Consider the following 22,212-nt stretch of genomic DNA (forward strand, 5'->3'; position numbering starts at 1 on the left):
TTTAATACTCACACCCTGTTTTGATAACCCGGTGTTGGGAGATGTGATACCACGCCTATGGCAATTTCCGTTTTCACACCTCTGGCAGAGGAAGCTAATGCAGAGCTGTTTACTCTCTTTTAATTTAACTCTAAGCTGTACTAAAATAAAATATAAGGGAGCTCAAATCCCTATTTAACTTACAATTTGAAAAGAAATAGAAATATGGCCTATTAATAGTTAATAGCCGTGGTCGATGGGTAGCATCAATACGTAGTTGAGGCAATGAAGAGTAGACAGGAGCAGATAGGTGGGTAGATTGCCTGCCTAATGGTGAGCTGCTTCTCCTTTTTATAGGGCATTAGTCGGAAATCCTTCCTCTTATGCCCAAATTTCATTCTTCCCCCACGGAAATGTTAGGGTACACTTACCCCATAGGCTAGTATGTATGTGCGTATGGATGACAGGTATGTACGCATTTGTGGTGTATCTGTTAGAATTGTGGGCAAACCCCCCCTTTTTTACCCTTTATTGCTATTGGTTCAGGTAAAGGTCTCTAGACATCTGCGTGGGTGTTTTGTCTAATTTTACTTTTCTGTGCTCCTAAGTCACGTGGGCCCTTTAACACCTCCCCCCCCCCCACAGTGAAGCTCTACATAGCCGCTTTCCTAGCCGCCTCAGACACTCTCCCCGTGCTCCACCCCAACAGCCGAGATCAGCTGAGACAGTCCCTGGCAGCCCCCAGCTTTGAATGCCGGGGGGACAAGAGTCTGGGGATCCTTAGTGCTGGGCAGGGGCCCTGACTGCAGTTTCCTTCCCCTCTTTGGTACAATGGGGCCCAGGGCTATTAGGCATTTGCCCAGGTGCTGGCTAGTTTTCTTTGGGCTCGGGGCAGTGCCGAGTTCTTTGGAGCTGGCGGTGCGTCACTGAGTCAGGTGTTTCGAGCGGCTGCACACACCCCTAGGGGAGATGGCAGGCAGTGTTTATGAATTGAGACAGAAAGAAAAGGGGAAAGAGAAGGCGAGAGAGAGAAAGGAAGGGAGGAGAAGGCAAGCGAGAAGCACGTTTTCCAGCTGAGATGTGACGTGCGATCAAAGCTCAGTGAAGCGGAATAGCACAGGGAGGCAATTTCCGACAGCCGGCGATGCAGAGGAGAAGGCTCTCGCGCCAGCAGTCATGAAGGAAGTCGGCGGTGGACAGATGGAGGGGAACAGATAGAAACAAACTCCATCAGTTTGGCTGGAACAAGTGGGGGTGTTTTAAAGCAGAAGGCGGTACCCAGAGACCTGGAAGGGCTTTTGCTGCTGGTGCTGATACTGCTCTGGGTGGACAGCAGCACGCTGGAACGTGAGGAGAGGCCAGAGATGGAGGCTGGGATGCGATTTGGGGCCGAGATGGAGCTGGGGCAGGGATCACAACAGGCTGATTTTTCAGACCAGGAGCCCTTTGGAGAGCAGAATTTGGGACACTTCACTAAACCCCTCGGGATAAACCCACTCTGTCCTTTGCAGAGCTCCCCCCATACGAGCCAGCCCCATGGCTATCAAGAGGGGCAGCTGGGGTTTCAGTGTGGCAACCTGGAGCGGCTGGAGATGACCTGCTGTTTTTGCTGGACTGCTGCCTCTGGCACTGGCACCACTGTGGTGTTAAAGCCTGGTGACCAAATGTCACTATCCCCATTGGGCAGCTGGGGAAACTGAGGCACGGAGCGGGTCAGTGATTTGCCCAAGGTCACCCAGCAAGTTGCTGGTGGAGTCGGGATTAGAACCCAGGACTCGTGGCTCCCCACATCGAGCATTAGGCCACAGCTGCCTTGTGGGGAGTGGGATCTTGTACTATGATCATCTGATCTCATGCCCATGGCCTGTGCCTGGCACACCCCCTCTGTCCATACAGGCAGGTCAGGTCTCTGCTCCCCCCTCTGCCCCACGCCGCCCAGTGAGTCAGTGTGCCAGCCACAGCAGCTCCTGGCTGCTCCCCAGCGAACGCTACCGAACAAGACGGTGCAATGAGACAAGACAACGCTGACGTGGGCGTGGCGGGGGCTTTTCCCCACAAGCTGTGATCCTGGCTGATCAGCACTATGGAGTGTTTGCTCAGCTTGTTCCAAAAGTTATTGGGAGCCTTTGCTCCGACGCAGACACCTGGGGCTCCTGGTGGGGAAGGCAGCATGTGAGCTACAGGGAAGATGGGGTTAGGGCTCTAGCTAAGGAGACGGAAGGTCCAGGTTCAATTCCCTGCCCCAGGCTCCCTGGGGAAATCACGCTGGGCCTCAGATCCCCATCAGAACCTAGCCCTGCCTTACCGCCCGGCGGGTGCGAAGACTGGGATCTGTGAATTGCTTCGAGATCTGCTGACACGAAGAGCTAGGAGGTGTTATTACTGCAGGTCCCATGCCCAGCAGCGTTTGGCTACTCGAGCGGGTGTCGTGCTGTCAGTTGTGTGTCTGTGGCCCCTGTCGCGGAGCGGAGAGTTCCCACTCTTGCCAAGAGCTTTTCTCTCCTGATAGCCTCCTTTGCTGCACCTCCCCCTCGGGAGGGCTCCGATCCCCACTTCCCTCCAGACAGGGAGGGACTCGCGGGGACTTAGGGCAGCAATATCGTCTTTCGAAGGTCTCCCCCACCCTAACCTACCCTATTCCTTCCTTCCCTTCCTCCCACCCCACCCTGGTCGGCCCCGCTCTATGACCCCAAACCAAACATGCCCAGCCAGCTCAAACCCTTTGCCCCCTGCCGTAGACCTGCTGCAGCCAGGAGGCTCTCGGGCCCAGTGTGGTGGCAACCAGAGCCCCAGGTGAAGCAGGAGGGACCGGATTCCATCATGTAACCCTTGCCGGTGGAGCTGAGCATGGGGGAGGGAGGCTCTCTTCTGGATCACCCTCGCTGGAATGTACTGACTTGGTAGCACTCCTCCACCCTCACTACAGCATGCAGCTCCCCTGAGCCGGCCCAGCGAGTGGGCTTACTCTAACACACATAACACCCAACTGCAGGAGAGCCCTGAGCCGGGCTGCAGATCCGAGAGATCCCTGGGCTGTAGTGGTGAACAGTGGGGGAAATGCCACCAGTTCCGCACAGCAGTGGCTCCTCCCTGTGGCCAAGCAGCCCCGAAGAGCTCAGCAGGTCTCCTGGGCCTGCTCCCTCCCTCCCCTCCCTGGGGCTTCTGTTCCCACTGAGCAGCTAAGGGGCGTGCTTTGCCTGCAGGATTCTGCAGACAATACCCGCGTCTCCATCACCTTCTTCCGACGTTTCTGGGTGATGAGGTTGGTGAAGCTGTTGAGCCGGGGGGAAGGAGTCAGGACCCTGCTCTGGACCTTCATCAAGTCCTTCCAGGTGCATATGGACCAATCCCCAGTGTGGCTGGGCAACTGGCTTTGAAGATGGGACCTTCAGCCCCAAAGCACAGGCCTCTACTGCTCAAGAGCTCCATTAGCCGGTAGCAGCAGCAGGCTGTTAACCTCGATATGGACTGGTCACTAGCTGGCACGCACTTGACATGTATGTTACCCAAGCATCTAGGAGTTCAGGAGGAGCCACGAAGGGCTTCCCAGATGCTCATTCATACTGGTGTCAGCATGTCTCAGAGCCTCAGCTGGCCCCATATTCCCCAGACCAGATCAGTAAGATCGCCAGCTCCCTTGGACAGGAACTTCCAGGACTGGAGGGGCGCTGAGGGTGCTCTCCAGCACCTCAGTCGTAGGCACCTCTTTGTGCTGAGATTGTGCATGTCCCTTTCTCCCTGCCCCCCCCCCCCCCCCCAGTGCTTTTCCTAGCTGCAGGGGCAGGGAGCTCCCTGTGCAGGCTGTGGAGTGAGTGACAGCAGCAGGAATGCTGGAGAACGGGTGTTTTTAGTGGCAACTTCCAGCCCCAGCCAGCAGCAGACAGCCTCACTCTCCGGCCAGCTGCCCCGCTGGAACCCTGGCTGGCACCAGAGCTTGGTAGCTCCAGCCCGGAGAACTCCTACTCCTAAAGCAGGCGGGATCCACAGCGGGGATAGGCTGCTCCCTCTCAGCTCCACTCCCACATGAGCCCTGGACCCTTTGTCTCACAGGCCCTGCCCTACGTGGCATTGCTGATCGTGATGCTGTTCTTCATCTACGTACGCTGTGATCGGGCTGCAGGTAAGGAGGTGGGGACAGCGCTGGGGCCCCGGCTGGCAGGGCGTGGGAGAGCCAGGATCCAGGGAGCAGGGGTCACCCCTCGGGCACTCCTGCCGCACGACAGATACAACCCCACTGTCTTTCCACCAGGGGGGTCTCAGAGTGCTCTGCAGTCACTAGTGAATCAAGCCCCAGCAGCCTCCCTGCCAGGGGGAGGCCACTGTTATTATCCCCATTCCGCTGATGGGGAAACTGAGGCACAGAGCTGTCAAACTCCCCCGGCTTCACACAGCAAGTCAGTCGCAGAGCTGGGAACACACCTTGGGCCCCTGACTCCCAGCGCTGTGCCCAGTCCACAAGGTCATCCTGCCAGGCCAGCCCTTTCCCTGTGGTGCCAGGCTATTGGCTGGAAAGGAGCCAGCGGGAGCAGTGGTGAGGCCAGGAGCGGGAGCACGTGGGGTGGAGGGTAGCAATGAATGCCTATGGCAGGGCGTTCCTCTGCAGGGCAGCTGGGACCTGAGCATGTCATTCACAGATGTTTGGGAAAAATCGCCCTGGTGGATGGAACCCAAATCAACCGGAACAACAACTTCCAGACCTTCCCACAAGCCATCCTGCTGCTCTTCAGGTCTGTGTAGGCTCCACCCCTTCCTCATCCCACCTCATCCCTTCCCATTCCATCCCCTGGGGGTGCCCGGTACAGCCAGCCTGGGGGCATTTGTAATGCAGAGCCACTGCTGGGGGAAGCCAGCCTGACTTCCTCGAGGAGCAAAGACCCCAGGCTAGTCCCTCACTCCCACGGGTCATTAAAGGGCCCCTCATATGTGCCATGAGGTTGCACTGGATCACAATGCACCAGTCCATGGTGGTGCAACACAAGGGCCTGGGTCTCCCTACACGGAAGCAACAATGAGGTGTAACCATCCTGGCACTGTCATCCTGGCCATCCCCAGGAGCTGGACCCAGCACCTCCAGAGCTGAACATGGAGCTTGTGCTGCGGGGCTACGATCCAGAGCCTCAAAGATATTTCGGCATCACACGCGGCCCCTGAAATCGGTGGCATCGAAATACCTTTGAGGATCTGGGCGTAAGTTCCGCAGCTGGCACGGGCTCGTCCTAGCCGCTGGGGACCTGGCACAGAGGGGGAAGTATGGCTCGCTGACCAGCTGGTTACAGTTGCAACAGGTTCCAGGGAAAATACACTGTGGGTTCAGGTTGTGGCCTGAATGTGCCTTGGGGCCCACACTGGGCTCCCCAGAACTCGCCCAAAGAAGACACATGAGCCCTGTTGGGGATGCCCACAGAGCCCCAGCCCATCAGTGGTGCCTGACTCACAAGTCAGAGGTCAGCTGGGCTTGGTGCTGAACGCAAGGCCAAGCTGGAGCAGAGCGGGTCGGAAAGTTTTAGTTTTTCACCACCCAAAGACGCTGTTGGGCTGAAATTGCAAAGTTTCTTGGGAACGTGTTGATTTCAACACCAGTTCTGATGGCAACGTTTCCAAATGATTTGAATCAAAACTTTAAAAATGTTTAATTCCTCGTCAGCTTAGGTTAGGTTTGTTTCCACGTTGTGGAAATGAAGTGGTGTGTTCTCCATGCAGTAGCTCTACTAGACAGGCTGTGAAACGCTCTCCGGCTTGGATTGGCTGCCCATCGTGTATCGATGTAAGGACCAAATTGTCCCTAACATTCGATGTTTCAGAAATGAAATACTTTTGACTGGAGCCCTGACTTCCACTCCTCTGTTCTAACTGCTAGACGTCACTCTTCTCCCAGATCCAGGGATTGAATCCAGGAGTCCTGACTCAGTCCCCTGTTTTACCTGCTGCATCGTACTCCCCTCCCCGAGCGGGGGCTAGGACCCAGGAGTCCGGACGCCTAGTCCCCTGCCCATCCACAGCTGGGACTAGCACCCAATAATATTGATTCTCGGCCCCTGCTGTAACCACTAGCTCCTGCTCCCTTCCAGCTAATCTCATCCCATACTTCCTGGGCAGGGTAGCCCTTCCCTGCAGAGCCTAGCTGGCATTCTCCCTTTCTCCCTAGGTGTGCGACAGGCGAGGCCTGGCAGGAGATCCTGCTGGCCTGCAGCTACGGGAAAAAGTGTGACCCCGAGTCTGACTGGACCCCAGGGGAGGAGTACACCTGTGGCACAGGTTTCGCCTACTTCTACTTCATCAGCTTCTCCATGCTCTGCGCCTTCCTGGTACGGCTCCTGATTCCGGATCCCCTGGTGTTTAGCTCCCGGTCCCTTCATTGTCCTTAACAGGAGAAGGGTGAAAGTGGAGGCCATAGGATTGTGCCAGCCGGGGACCAACCAGAGAGCGAATGCCAAGGCTTTCTCCCATGAGGTCTCCCGTGGCACCCCAGGTCCGGGGCAGTCCAGAGCAGTCCAGACAGGGTCCAAAGGGTTCAGGGTGTTCTGCAATGTGCAGCTGCCACCCCCCTTCCTGCGAGGCTGAGGGTATAGCACGCTTCATTCGCCAGTGGCAGAAGGAAGGCTGGGAAGAAAAACACCAGTGCTGCTCCAGAACTCAGTCACCAGGAGGCGCTGTCCTCCACCCTCCAGAGCCCACCCCCTGGCAAGCCACTGAGCTACCCACAGTCACGCTGGAGGGGTTGACATGAATGGGCTGCCATGCGGATTGAGGACAAATGTCAGCATCCATCTTGCAGGGGCGAGGGGAGGATTCGCCTGTGGTTGTCACAGGTTTTACTGGCTGGGTATGAAATATTTCCAGGGAGCTAAGGTCTGTTCCCTGCCCAACGGTAGCTGCAGACTCTGCTGGCTTCAGGAAACCCTCTCTGCTTGGCCCTCACTCAGCCCCTGCATGAGGGGATCCATCCACTGACCCTTTTCACCCTCTTTTTTCAGCCTGGGATCCTGTGGGGCACATGGGTCCTGGGTTGGGTCTTGCTCTGGTGAGAGCGAGGCATGTAAAAACGACCCTCTAGTGTGTTCTCCATGCAGTAGTTCTACTAGACAGGCTGTGAAACGCTCTCCAGCTTGGATTGGCTGCCTATCGCGTATCGATGTAAGGACCAAATTCTCCCTAATCCACACAGCAGGCCTGGTCCCTGCACGATGGGTCCCCCAGGGAGAAGACAGAGAATGTCTGAACGAGGATATCGGGGCGGAGATCTAGCAGGCAGGTTGGAGAGGAGAATTTTGTACAAAGTGTGTAATTTGTCAGAGGAGACCAACCAGTAGCAGTTTAGAGCACAGGGAAGATAGCAGGGCACCAGGCCGTGCGCTGTCATTTTATATACGTCCTTCACATTTGGAGACCTCATGTCCTGCCCTCTCTGGTGCATTGTGGGACAGACGCTCAGCTGACTTCAATGGGAGCTGCTTTGTGCCAGCTGAGGATCTGGCTCCGCATCTGGTCCCCTTCACGTACGCTCCTCTCTTGCCAGATTATCAACCTCTGTGGCGCTGTCAGCATGGACAACTTTGACTACCTCACGCGGGACTGGTCCATCCTGGGTCCTCACCATCTGGACGAATTCAAAAGAATCTGGGCAGAATACGACCCGGAAGCCAAGTGAGTGAGCACTGGTCTGTGGCTGGCCTGGGTCTGAGTGGCAGCCAGGGAGGCCAGCGGATTATTTCCTTAAAAGGCTGAGAGAAGTTAGCACAGCTGGAAGGTGCTGGATTGGCAGCCTGTGGGACTGAAGTCCCCTGTTTATCCACAGCTCAGCCATAGCACGGGTAGCGTCAATACCAAGGACTGTGGCAGATTCGCCAGTGCTGGCAATTTTTAAATCAAGCCTGTACGTTTTTCAAGATGTGCATTAGTTCAAAAGGAATTATTTGGGGCAAGTTCTCTGGCCGGTATTATACAGGAGCGTTGACCGGTTCTATTCCCCGCTACCCAGAACGCACAGGGTCACAGACAGGCCCTTGAGCTTGAAAAAGAATGTCATTTCTTCACTGCTTCAGTGAGTGATCAGGCCACCGAAACAGGGCCAAACAGGCGCACCCCCAGGTTCAGGTACTCGCCTCGAATACATTGTTACAAAGTTATTCATTATATACGGTATAAACACTTTCCTGCCTAGCCGAGATTAGCTGGCTAAGTCAGTTGTTTACCTGATGAGGTTGCTGACCAAGATGTTCACTTGATTGAACTGCTGACCCAGTTGTTAAGCTGATCAGGTTGCTGGCTCATCTTTTCGCCCAGCTGTTCTCCCTCCCTGCCAGACCATGTCCCAACACCAAAAATATACATGCTACATGTTACATATCCTACAAGGAGGTCAGACTGGATGAGCACAGTAGGCTCTTTTGGCTTATGGCTCTAAAGCCCTGCTGAGATGATCATCCGAGGTGCTAGTTATAACAGTGGCTTTCTGAGACCTGTTAAGAACTGGCCTGAGACACACCAACTCATTTAACGCAGGCCCCCAAACTGCCCCCAGCTGGATTCTAGACTTGGGAGCTTCCAGTCCCCAGTGACATAATATTGAAGCATCCAGTCCCCAGTGACATAATATGTCAGCACTGTAGTGTCATTCTACAATGGCCTGCAATATGAAACCCCATCAGTTCCAAAATTATCTGTCTACCTACATACTTCTCTGCCCCCCATCTCTGTAGTGCCTGGGGGCCTTGCCTACATTAATGAATTTACCCTCGCACCAGTCTGTGCAGCACAGAAGTGTCCATGTTGAAGATGGAGTGTAGCAGTGAGGGACTCACCCCTGCGGCGCCTCCTGCTGGTTGTCCTTGGGAATTAGCTCTGCCAGCCTTGGAGCGCCCTCTGCAGGCTGGTGATCCGCCTTGCCACTGGCCCCGTGTCCCTCCCAGGACCCCAGTGCCCCTTTCTCTGGGTGCTGCCCCCTGGCAGTACCCCACAGTTCTGGGTCTCCCCCTCCCAGGGGAACCCCCACCCACTATCCCCACTTCGCCTCAGTCTTGGCTACTGCCCAGTCTCCGTCTAGCCCCCGTTCACTGGGGCAGACTGCAGTATCAGCCACTCATCACAGGCAAAGGGGTTCGGACCTGCTGCCTCTGCCTACCCACGGGCTGCCCCCTGCAACCCAGTACCTAATAGGCCTTACCAGGCCTGCAGCCTGGGGCTTTCCTAGGCCGGAGCCTCCCTGGCTCCCTTGGCCTTTCCCCAGCTCTGCTCCACTCCAGATATCTTGTTAACCTCCCTGCAGCCAGGCCTTTCTCTCTCTGAATGCAGAAAGAGACTCCTGAGCTCCTGGCTCCCAGCCTCTTATACAGGCCAGCTGTGGCCTGATTGGGGTGTGGCTCAGCTACGGCCACTTCCCCAATCAGCCCGGCTTTTAGAGCTCCAGCCCTCTCCAGGGCTGCTTTTACCCCTGCAGCCCTCCTTCAGGGCTGATTTCAAGCCCTTCAGGGCAGGAGCGGGTGTCCACCCCGCTACATGGAGAAACTGAAGTACAGACAGACTTAAAGCCCAGATTTTTCAAGGTTTTTGGCATTGCTGCACTGAGTTTTGCAATGCCTAATTGATTTAGGAGCCTAAGGTTCATTTTCAAAAGAGATTTAGGCCGTAAAGAGCCAAAAATCCCATTGCCAGCATCTATATCCCTTTGGAAACGAGCCTTTGGCTCCTGAATCAGTTCGGTGTTGCATCACTCAGCGGAGCAACGTCTGATACCGTTAAAATCTGGGCCTAAGTGACTTCCCCAAGGTCACACAGGCAGTCAGTGGCTGAGCCACAGATCGGACCTTGAGCTCCTGCCTCCCAAGCCAATTAACTCCCCATCCCCAGCCAGGTTTGCAATTCTACCACTGGAGCAGATGGGTAAAGCACAGCTGTCTCTTGACTCCTGCAGGGGAAGAATCAAACATCTGGATGTGGTGACCCTGCTGAGACGCATCCAGCCTCCCCTGGGCTTTGGGAAGTTCTGTCCGCACCACGTGGCTTGCAAGGTAACAACCCCTTTGCAAAGGGTAAGGTTCCATGATTGACATGCTGGACGGCTCTATCCCAGTCCCGGCCCCCTCCCTCCAGCACACCCTGCAGCCTCTGGGTTCCCCAGCTCCCACCGAAAGGGGCTGGGGAGAAATCCAGGGTTGGTTTTGTGTATCCTCATGATCTGATATCAAGTGTTTAATGGAGAAGGAGGCTTTTGGGGGGAGCGAGACAATTTAAACGGGCGGAGGCTGACACACTTCAGGTTTCCTGAATTATAATCCCCCATGGTACCGTCAGTCCAATACAAGGCAGAGGCCCCCAGCTCTGAGAAGACCCCCAAACTCTTGGTCAGACACAAATCTCAGCTAGAGATGGGTCCAAGCTGCACGGCTCAGCTCTAGTGTCCCCATGTTCAGGTCTGGGGTTGGGGACCAGGCCTTTCTTCAGCTTCGGTGGGTCCCATTGTAGCTGCATGAAAGCTCTTATGGTGGGAGTCCAAACTCCTCAGCGGGGAACGTGTCCCGTTGTCCGCAGGGGGCAGCTCTCCAAAAGCCGGGGGCTGCAGAGGGAGCAGGGAGAGTGGGCGGCACTTCTTCCTGCACCCGCTCATTCTCCACAGAGCATGGGAGACATTTCTGACTCATGCCATCAAAGCGTTAACAAAGCCACCCAGTTCCTGGGTCAGAGTTCAAGGCAGTTTTGCCATTTTAAACCAGCTGTGGATTCTGGAGCACTGGGTGAAATGGCATGTTATCAAAAGGCCATGCGGTCTTATCCCAGAATCCTTTGGGTTGGACGGGCTCTCTAGTGGATCTTCTAGTGCACCCCGCTGCCTTTGTGGTTGAATGGATTTCACTGATCCCATCCCTGATAGAAGGATGTCTTGGTCCTGCTTTGAGCAGGGGGTGGGACTAGATGGCCTCCTGAGGTCCCTTCCAACCCTGATATTCTATGATTCTATGTCTTCCCAATTCCCTCACCTTCGACATCTCCACTGGTGAGGCCACACCTGCCATATGCAGCCTGCCGAATAACCCAACCCGTCTGAGTTATAACCTTTAACCTGACTGTTCCCATGCAGCCTATGCCTCCGTGGTCTGTCTTTGCTGACTGGTGAGCTGTGCTCTGGAGAGCGTCCTTTGCACAAGTGCCGTGCAATAGAGACGGATCTCCGTTGTCATGAATATAAAGGGGACTCTCTCTAAGGGGGCTGCTGGACACAGATGGACCAGGAGGGTCTCTCTGGTTCCCTAGCTCTCAGACTGTGCTGCCATTGTCACGGCGCAGCATCTCCCTTAGGCCTGGCCTGAGCGGTCCTGCCGGGGTCTGCTGCCGGCCCTGTGCGTGGGAAGTGTGCTCCGGGCTGGGGGTGAACGCAGTTGTCATTTGTTGTGCAGCGCCTGGTGTGCATGAACATGCCTCTGAACAGCGATGGCACCGTCACCTTCAACGCCACTCTCTTCGCTCTGGTGCGGACAGCCCTCAAGATCAAGACGGAAGGTGAGGGACACGCTCTGTCTGCTTTGGTGCCCTGCCCTGCCAGCATAGCGCTGGCTGGTGCATCTATAGAGACCGCCTCCAGAATGCTTCCCTAGCCCCACCCATGCAGGGGTCCCTCCCCAGCCATCAGCGTGAGACGTGAGTAATATCGGCTACCCTGGTGCATTTCATCTGGGCACCGAGGGCCAGATCCTTTGCTGCTGCAAATCAGCATGACTTGACTTCAAAGGAGAGACGCCTGTTTACACCTGCTGGGAACTTGGCCCCTTATAATTTAGCCTCACATCGCCCATGTGAGGTAGGTGAGGGTTGTGTAGGGATCCTTTTACCCATCCACAGAATGCTGCCTTCTTCTTTGAGGAGTGTCCCTGGCGGTGCTCCACCCCGAGCACCTTTGATTGGAGATGTTCACTAGCAGTGCCTGTTCGTCCCATGCATGCACTCCAGACATCCCCGGGCTCCGTATTGAGGGTATATAGAGCTGCCCAGGCAAATTGCCCTCGATTCCTTCTCAACTACCCGCTGGCCTGAGACAGAGCGTCAAGCTTGCCCGCTTCCGCTTTGCTCTAGCTTAGCCTCGAGTTCCTAGTTCAAGGTTTAGTTTAGTTTACTTGCCTCTCTCCTTTATTTTATAATTGTCCCTCTTCGGTTAATTTGGGGAGGTTCTGCTTAATAGCCCCTTTTTTCCTCCTCCCCCTTTCTGAGGGGTTTGCCTTGGGGATTGTCATCAACCTGGTGTGCCGGGCTTCCTGGGATGCAAGCGCTGCCTTTCCCGCTGGGAATCGACCCTGGTCAGCGACGGACATTCCCAGTGTATCCGCTGTCTGGGACACGCCTCCAATTCCAGCCAACTCCAAGATCTGCTCAGCTTTTCAAAGCAGATCTAAAAACTCCTGGAGATTCAGCTTAGGATCCTCATGATGGAGCTCGCCGTCCAACCAGCTCAGGGTCCAGGCCCAAGAGACCCCCTGTACAGCCGCAGCCAAGTGAGCACAGTGCCCCTCAATCGCCGTACCCCGCTCGCCTCGGACTTTGCGGGTAGGAAGACAGAGCGCACTGCTAAAATTCCCAAGCGGAGTTCCGGCTCTCCTCCTGGACGGCCCACTTCAAACGACCCTCAGTCACCGTCAAGATTGACCGTTTCAGAGACCTCCTGTCCCAGGTGTCAGGAATGAGGGCCTGCAGCTGAGCCTGGGACTAGCTAGTCTCCAGGCATAGCAAGCCCAGATGGGCTGCAGCAGGACCGCCTGACTGGCTGAAGGGAACCAGCCAGTGTGCTTGTAAGCCCAGCAGCAGCAGCAGGTCACTGGCTGCTCAATGCTTTGCCCACAGCTGCAGTCACCCCAGACCTATCTTGCTCCAGCCTTGTTCTGCCCACTCCCAGCCCTGCCCCAGCCTGATTCCTGTTTAAACCCAGTTTACTCTGGCTCTGGACTCTGACTCCTTCTTCCTGACTCCGGTTCTGCCCCTTGGCTCCGGACTAAAGCTCTGATCCTTGGTTCTGGTTCCCAGTCCCTCCTTGCTCTGGCTCCAACTAGTAGGCTGGGCTGCCCCAGTCCTGACACCGGGAAGGGCACCGCTGAGGCTCCATCCTGCTATAGAAACGACCCTAAACGCTCTGCCTCTAAAAAGTCTGTAGCATAAACAGACTTTTCAATACCACCTCCGGTGCCTAAACATGTGACCCTGACAGCAACATCGGTTCCTCCGAGCTCAGCATCTTCAGTATCAGCGCTATTGACTAGACAGATACCACCAGAACAATCCACATCCTCGGTACTGACACTGGTCGCGTCAGAGCCCCATCCAGTCCAGGTTCACCCAGTACCACAGAAGTTTTAGATTCTCCAAAGACTTGTTGGAGTCTGATGAGCCAGAATGGGTACCACATGGGTATCGGTAGTGAAATCTGCAGGGCCTCTGAGACCTTACTTTCCTCCGGTACCCCCGGGTTCTCCTGTACCACCTGTCCCAGGTGGAGAACCATCCTCGCCTCCAATGTCTGCTCCTCCTCTGGACTGTGCTGAGGACTCCACTTCAGATTCTCAGCTATCTGTGCAGGGATCCCCTAGGTACCACCATAGCAGCATCTCTCCTGATACCTTTGTGACGGGCTGGACCCCCTGGGATGTCACCTGCTGTGCTGGGATTTCACTGAGTCAGACCATTCTGCCAGCCTGGGCCCCCCTTTACCTGGTCTTGCTGGGCTCGGCTCCCCCGTCTTTTCCAGCCCAGCACACAGGCAGGGCCACACCCATCTGCACAGAGAGACAGAGATCCGCTCTGGGAAGGCTCAGCTTAAGGAGCTTGCCACAGCACCCAGATGTCCACCCTCCCTTGGAGTACAAACCCGAAATTATATGAGATTCGCCTCTTCTCTCAGTGTGGAGGAGGGTGTGCACATCTTCCCCCCCCCCCGTTAGAAATCACATCGACTGGGTTCTATTGTAAACCAGAAATAAATGTATTAACTAGAACAGGTGTATTTTAAGTAGTTAAGGAGGTAGCAGACAGAACAAAGCATATCTGCCCCAAGTGTTTTCTCCAAAGTCCTGGCAATAGTAGCTGTGCACAGGTGGGGAATAATCATCTTTCCTACCACGACAACTGGCTGTTCAAGGACCATTGTATGTCAAAGTCTTCTCTGCAATACAGAAGCCATCTGTAATGTCCACTTTGACTCCAGTTCAACAGATAAACTTCACAGGAGCATCTCTGAATGCCCTAAGATCCAGAGCTTACCTTCCTTCCGACAGATTTCTGATACTGATGAGTCTTAGTGCCAAGATTCAAATAACCCCCTGACAACAGCAAGAAATTGCCTCCAACTGCTGGCTCATATGGCAGCTTGTACTTTCATAACACAACATGCCAGGTTACATCTTGCTGCTTCCAGGGTTGGCTCAGAATAGTCTATCACCCGAACAAACAAACAGTCAAGACAATCTGGTGTCTGGCCCTCATCACGTGCTACACTCGCTCAAGTGAAGGACCTGTCCAAAGTCCGTGCAGGAGTACCTATCGCCCAGCCGCCTCCTACCATCGCCATAACTTTGGATGCCTCACTTGTGGGATGGGGAGTGCAGCTAATGGGACACACTGTCCAAGGGAAATGGTTGTCTCAAGAGTCTCTCCTGCACATCAACCTCCTAGAATTAGGAGCAGTCAGGAATGCCTGAATCCACTTCACTCCCTTAAGCAAGGGCCAATCCATGAAGGTCATGACAGACAATGTAACCTGCATGTTCCACGTAAATCTCAGGGAGGGGCGAGATCCCCTTCTCTTTGTGCTGAAGCAATAAAGCTATGGAATTGGTGTCAAGCCCCAGTCACATCCTCACAGCCGCTTACCTTCCGGGCATGCAGAGCACCATGGCCAATGATCTGAGCAGACATTTCTCCCACGATTACGAGTGGGAACTGGACCCTCAGATCCTCAAACAGAGATTCCTGACCTGGGGTTTACAGAAGCAGACATCTTTGCAATTACCGCCAACAGAAAGTGCAAGAAATTCTGCTTGAGAGGAGGACTGGGCCATCAGTCGTTGGGAGACACCTTTCTCATTCCTTGGGCCTACTCCATACATCTCTGACACCGTTGATTCAGAGGGTGTTGAACAAGATCAAACGAGACAAAGCCAGAGTCAGTCTAGTTGCACCAGCTGAGCTGAGGCAGGTCTGGTACCCTTCCATGACTCACTTCACTTCCTGTCCAGCATTGCAGCTTCCAGCCATGTCCTATGTGCTGTCCCAGGACTCCAGTCGGACTCTCCATCCCAACCTGGCCATCTGCTGACTCCGAGCTTGGTTCCTCAGTGGTTTTTGGGGATAGAGGTTTCCTGTTCGACAGAGAACCAACAGGTCCTATTAGAAACATCAGAAAGATCTCTATTAGAAATACCTTCAGAAATTGACCTTGTTCCTTCTTCCCTCTCCCCTGTTTTTGGTTATCTATTGGATTTAAAGTATTCAGCTCTTTCTGTGAGTTCCGTCAGAGTTCATTCATCAGCTACGACAGCCTTACGTTCCCCTGTGCAGGGATTCATTCAGGCTTTGCTCATCCCATGACAGCAAAATTCATCAAGGAATTGGTTAACCTTTTCCCGCAGAGCCTGCTCCCGTATGGGATTTGAACTGTCTCATGAAATCTCCCTTTGAGCTGCTCACTAAGTGCTCTCTGGTGCACTTACCTACGAAAGTGGCATTCTTAGAGGCAGCATTGGGGAATTAGGAGCATTGGGGAATTAGCACTGGGGAATTAGGAGCATTGATGGCTGATTTCCCGCCCCCCTTCCCTGTTTTCTTCAAGGATAACGTTTTGTTAGGCCCACATCCCAAGTTCATACCTAAAATATCCTCTGATTTGCTCATTAACCAAGTTATCCACCTTCCTGTGTTTCCCCCAGAACCACGCCAGACTAGAGAGGAAGCTGCCCTCCACAGCTTGGATGTTAGAGGGGCGGTAGCTTCTATTTGGACAGAACCAAGCCATTTAGACAGTCTCCCAGACTGTTCATCTCAGTTGTGGACAGATCCAAAGGATCCACAGTCTCCCCCCAGAGACTTTCAAAGTGGGTTCCCAGTTACATTCGTGCTCGTTACCAGGCTGCTAATGGTCAGCCCCCTTCGAGAAGAATAGCCCATTCTCCAGCCTGCCTCCATGGCACTCTTAAAAATGCAGCCATTGCTGAAATTTGCAGAGTGACAACCGAGGCCTCGGTGCACACTTTTCCCGAACGCTGCGCCCTGGTACACGCCTCTAGGTCAGAGGCAGCTCCACTGTTCCCTCCTCCTTCAGGGGCTACTGCAGTGGAGCACCCATTGGGACACTCCTTGTAGAAGAAGGAGCGGTTACTCACCTTGTGCAGTAGCTGGAGGTCTTCAAGATGTGTGTTGTTATGGGTGCTCCACTACCCACTCTCCTTCCCCTCTGCTTTGGAGTTCTGTCTCACGGGACTTCAGGGTCAAGAAGGAACTGAGGGCAGTTCACTTGCGCAGCCCTGTTTATCCCCGGTACAGGGTAGGAGGCTGCTGGGAGGGCATGCATGGGCCGAATGGGAACGGCTACCAAAAATATCCAGTCAGAGGCGCATGGGGCACATGCGCACCTGAAGTGGAGCACCTATAGGGACACACCTCTCGAAGACCTCCAGTTACTGCACAAGGTGAGTAACCTCTCCTTCTCTGGGGGGGATACAGCAGCCGTCGGAGCGCAGGAAGCGACACCACCCAGCAGGTAAAGACAGGAAGGTGAACCGCAATTCCATCTATTTCAAATGGCAGAGGGAAATTCGGGAGGTGGGATTGAGATGGAAGTAGGGTTGCCAACTGTCTAATCCCACAAACCCAAACACCCTTGCCCTGCCTCTTCCTGAGGCCCCGCCTCTTCTTTGAGGTGCCCCCCTCTCACTCCATCCCCCCTTCCTCCGTTGCTCGCTCTCTTCCACCCTCACTCACTTTCACTGGGCTGGGGCAGGGGGTTGGGGTGTGGGAGGTGGTGCAGGCTTTGGGCTGGGGCTGAGGGGTTCAGAGTGTGGAAGGGGGCTGTGGGCTGAGCCTGGGGCAGGAGGTTGGGGTGCAGAAGGGGGTGCGGGCTCTGGAAGGGAGTTTGCATTTGGGAGGGGGCCCAGGGCTGGGGCAGGAGGTTGGGATGCAGGCTCCAGCCGGGCGGCACTTACCTCGGGCCACTCCCGAAAGTACCCGGCATGTCCGGCTCCTAGACTGCTCCGCGTGCTGCCCCTGCCTGCAGGCACCTCCCCCGCAGCTCCCATTGGCTGCAATTCCCAGCCAATGGGAGCTGCAGAGTCGGCACTCAGGGTGGGGGGAAGCGTGTAGAGACCCTCCCTGGCTGCCTCTCTGCCTAGAAGCTAGAGGGTCTTACCAGCTGCCTTTGGGAGCGGCGCAGAGCCAGGGCAGGTAGGGAGCCTACCTTAGCCCCGCTGCGCTGCCAGACTTTTAGTAGCCTAAAATCTCCCGGATTGGCGTCAGTAGCCTCTGGGAGATCGAGCCCGATTCCAGGAGACTCCCGGCCAATCCGGGAGGGTTGGCAACCCTAGATGGAAGCTGGGAAGGCCGTCAGGGTCAGCACTTGTAAAAAGGTGCCCTTGCATTTTTAATGGCCATAAATGGCCAAGGCAACAGTTTCGTATCTCAAAAACCAATAGCCTCGTCCACATGGTGACCCCTAACAGCCCTCTCTTAGGGCACTGACTACTTCCCATGTTACCAAAGCTGTTTCCTGTAGCATCCACAGCCAGGCCAGACTGTTCCCTGTTTAGCATGTTAAAGCCCAAGCTCACAGCCCAAGATAGCCATCACAGCATGCTGAGTGAGCCCCCTCCCTAGGCTCACCCCTCCCATTTTTCTAGGCTTGTCCCAGTTTCAACAAGGCCAGGGCGTGTCATCCCATCCTGCCGCCTCCCACTCTTCAGGCACCATGCCAGGACAGAGCCACAAAGTCAGGATGACAAGAGACAGTGGTTTTTTTCCCGAATGAACCTAACGCAAGTGGTGGGAACACAGACGCAGCTGCGAGGGGAACCCCGAGTGCTCTAGAAAACACGGATGGGCCTTCACGCGGGTGACCGCTGACAGGATGGATTTCACCCACTGCATCTTGGCTTTCCCTTTAGCCATTGGCTGTGTGCGGTGTTCCCTCGGGGCGGAACGAATGGATCGGTGGTTTGTTTCCCCACAGGTAACTTTGAGCAGGCCAACGAGGAGCTGAGGGCCATTATCAAGAAGATCTGGAAGAGAACTAGCATGAAACTCCTGGACCAGGTCATTCCACCAATTGGAGGTGCGTCTTTGCCATGCTCCCTGGCTTATTTCTCCCTGGCACCCTCTGCCTGCCCCCTCCGCTGCCCCACACCACTCGGACGGGGGCTGGGTATAGCCACTGGGCAGTGTTAATGGCCTCACTTGGCTTTCTCCCCTCCAGAGGATGAGGTGACCGTGGGCAAGTTCTACGCGACCTTCCTCATCCAGGATCACTTTAGGAAGTTCATGAAGCGCCAGGAGGAGTATTATGGGTATCGGCCCAAAAAGAACGCCATTGCTATCCAGGTCAGTGCAAACAGGTCTGGGGATCCCAGCCGCTCCTCTTGCCTGGATAAAGCAGCCAGCTTGTCCCTCCTGCACAAGGGCAGGGCAGGGCTCAGGGGGCAGAATTGCCTAGTGGATAGAGACCCGGGCTCGGCCACCAGCGCCGCTGGGCAAGTCATTTCCCCTCTCTGTTCCTCAGTTCCCCCAGCTGTAAAATTGGGATAGGGACACTGACCTCTGTGGTAAAGCACATTGGGATCTCCTCGTGAAAAGTGCTTCACAAGAGCTAGGTGGTGGTGTTGTTATATGCTGGGCAAGGTGGGAAGCAGGCCTAAGTATTTGAAGGTGTCGGTACGACACCTGGCCGAGGAATTCTCGAGGATGGCTGGAGAGGAAGCACTGGGACGGAGCTGAACAAAGGGAAATGGAGACAGGGGAACAGTCTGTGGGTGGAAGCTCTGTCCCTTAGAACACTGGAAATGGGGCTGCACAAAGGGTACGTTGCATGGGCAAGCCCGTGGATGACCCCAAACAGGTCTCAGTGTGTAAGTGAGGGGACCTCATGTTAAGAGGAACAGTCCTGAAACGGAGGAGGCTAGCCCGGCCTAAGGGAGCGCTTGGAGGCTGCCTCCTCGGGGCCTGGCAGTTGGTCTCTGCTGCACACAGCTTGGACTGGGGCCTTGACTGAGGTCTGGGCTTTCAAGGGCTTCCCATGATGGAATCTCAGAGCTGGTGCCCTCACACCACCCTTCCTGCAGCCCTGCTCCTTCCACAAGAGCCCAGGCTCAGTCTCTACTGAGGCAGCGCGCTCTAGAGGAGTAAGCACAGTGGTGAGCAGCAGGACTCCTGGGTTCTTTTCCCGCTCTGCCACTGACTCGTGTAGCCATGGGCAAGTCACTTCCCTCCTGTCTGCCTTGGTTTCTCCACCCATGAAATGGGGACAAAGAGGCAGGGACAAGGGGAAGGTCTGAGGCTCGTGTCGCTCCCTGCCCCCCGTTCTGGCTGATGGAACGAACAGCCCCACGCAAGAGTTTCAAACTGGAGTCCAGTCTCCCTGCATCAGAGGTCCTGGGGGGCATGTCCCAAGCACAGAGGACTCCTCCCCTGGGGAGATGGGGGCATTTCTCTTGTCCAACCTGGAATGGAGCCATGTCTCGGGCTTCCCATGGCCTCCCTGCGGGGTGTAGGATCATCTTTCCCTGGGTATTAAATCCAATTCCAACATGTGCAAGGTGAGATGTGCCAGCCCCCATGGCCCTGCGAGAGGGGCAGAGATGCCGCTGCCCTAGAGAGTCACCCCCCACCCCACGGCTCAGCCCGTTTACCCTCCTCCAGCCCCATTGTGTGAAGTCCCCCTTTCCTCCACACCCAGTGCACAGAGCTAGCGCCGTGGGAGAGGCTGCTGAACCAGCAGGCACCAGAGCGCCCCCTTTGGGAAGTAGGCAGGGCAGCCTGGGCTCGGTGAAGGCAGTTGCGGGGCCAGGGCTGAGGGTTCGGGGAAGGAAGCTGGAGCTGCCAGGCCACCGGACTTTGCTGAGCCTCCTTCTCCCCTTGCCCGGTGAGGAAAAGCTCACCCTGCCACCAGCAGCCCCGTGAGCGACCTCCCCATCTCTGTCCATCCCACCAGGCTGGTCTGAGAAGCATCGAAGAGGAAGCCGCGCCCGAGATACACCGAGCGATCTCTGGGGACCTGACCGCCGAGGAGGAGCTGGAGAGGGCCATGATGGAGCACAGTGGGAGGTACCACCCTCTAACCCCACACATACCAGCCCCACTGTCTGTGTCCCATGCAGAGCCTAGCACACTGAGAGGTGACTGCTGCAGACAGGGTAGGGGCCAGCCAGCAGGTGCCAGGGGTGAGTGATGATGCCCGAGATCATAGTCATATTGTCATGGCCGCTTGGTGCCAAACGCTTGGGCAGGACCCAGCTCTGTGTGAGCACGTGAGTTGGCTGGGGGGCACAAAGCCACTAGCACGGGAGATGCCACAGTCCGTGGAGATGGGCCTGATCACAGAGGAGAGTGTCAGTCACAGGAAACCACGTCACCGACTGGCTAGGTGGGTCCTGGGTCACCGTCTCCTCTGTTCCCAGGCGTTAGGGTGGGCAAAGTTTTTGGCCCGAGGGCCACATCTGGGTATAGAATTGTATGGCAGGCCCTGAATGCTCACGAAATTGGGGTTGGGGTGCGGGACGAGGTGAGGGCTCTGGCTGGGGGTGCGGGCTCTGGGGTGGGGCCAGAAATGAGGAGTTCAGGATGTGGGAGGGGGCTCCGGGCTGGGTCGGGGGGGTAGGGTGCAGGGGGTGTTGAGAGCTCCGGCTGGGGGTGCGGGCTCTGGGGTGGGGCTGGGAATGAGGGGTTTGGGGTGTAGGAGGGTGCTCTGGGCTGGGACCGAGGGGTTCGGAGCGTGGAAGGGGTATCAGGGCTGGGGCAGTGGGTTGGGGCATGGAGGGGGGGCTTAGGGGTGCAGGCTCCAGGCGGCACTTACCTCAAGCAGCTCCCAGAAGCAGCGACATGTCCCCCCTCTGGCTCCTATGTGGAGGCACGACCAGCCCCACCTGCAGGCGCCGCCCCTGCAGCTCCCATTGGCCGTGGTTCCCGACCAATGGGAGCTGCAGGGGCAGTGCTTGGGGCAGAAGCAGTGTGCAGAGCGGAGTCCCCTGGCTGCCCCTACGCATAGGAGCGGGGACATGCTGCTGCTTCCAGGAGCCGCGTGGAGCGGCCCCTGACCCTGCTCCCTGGCTGGAGCGGGGCAAGCCCCAGACCCCGCTCCCCAGCAGGAACTTGAGGGCCGGATTAAAGCGGCTGGTGGGCCAGATCCGGCCTGCAGGCCATAGTCTGCCCACCCCTGTGTTAGGTGGAGCTGTGGGCTGGTGACCTGAGCTCAGGGATCTCTGGGTTCTAATCCCAGCACTGGTGTTATCTCCCTGGCTGTCCCTTCCCCTCCCCTGTACAATGGGGATAATGGTACTGACCCCCTCCCTCCCCCCCCCCCCCCCCCCCGGACTGCAGAGCGGGATATTAACCAGTTAACGTGATGGAAGAGTGCTCGTTCCTGGGATGGACTGGCTAGTGTGTATTGGCACCTCTGCCAGGTGCACAACTATGTGCACAGACCGAACACTGCTGACAGAGATTCCCTCTGCAATCACTATGCTGGGAGCTTCCAATTGGCTGTGGTGTAATGATAACCATGGCAACCCAGGTTGCCAGCAGTCTGTGACAGTGTCCTGCCCAGTCTCACTCCTCAGGGAATCCCTCACATTCAGAGCTGCCTGTGAGTATGGGAGGGTTTATCTGGTAGGAGAGGCAGTGCTGCCTAGTGGATGGGCTGGGACTGGGCTGCAACTCAGGAGACCTGGGTTCTATTCCCAGCTCTGCCATGGACCTACTGGGTAACCTAAGGCAACTCACTTCCCTGCTCTGTGCCTCAGTTTCCCCCACTGTGAAGTGAGGAGCTGACCCCCCTATTTATAAAGTGCTTTGAGAACAGCTCTGTAAGAACTGGGACTGTTATTACTGCTGCCCTGCTGTGCATGATCTTAAATTCAGCCATCATGACTGGCCTTTGCTGGCTCACCATGGGTCCAAACCCATCCGGACCGTCGGGCAGCATGTGCCTCGGGCAGCATGTGCCACAGGCAGGGAAGCCTCGAGAAGCACCACTGTCAAGGCCCGCTCTGACCTCTCCCCTCT

At 55.9% G+C, this 22,212-nt stretch overlaps 1 pseudogene; it reads left to right on the forward strand.

Moving 5' to 3' along the window:
- LOC135877198 (voltage-dependent L-type calcium channel subunit alpha-1S-like) overlaps positions 1-22,212 on the forward strand; it is a 98,405-nt pseudogene that overhangs the window by 64,259 nt on the left and 11,934 nt on the right.

This window comes from Emys orbicularis, chromosome 4, assembly GCF_028017835.1.
Source record: "Emys orbicularis isolate rEmyOrb1 chromosome 4, rEmyOrb1.hap1, whole genome shotgun sequence".
In the NCBI taxonomy this organism is placed as follows: domain Eukaryota; kingdom Metazoa; phylum Chordata; order Testudines; family Emydidae; genus Emys; species Emys orbicularis.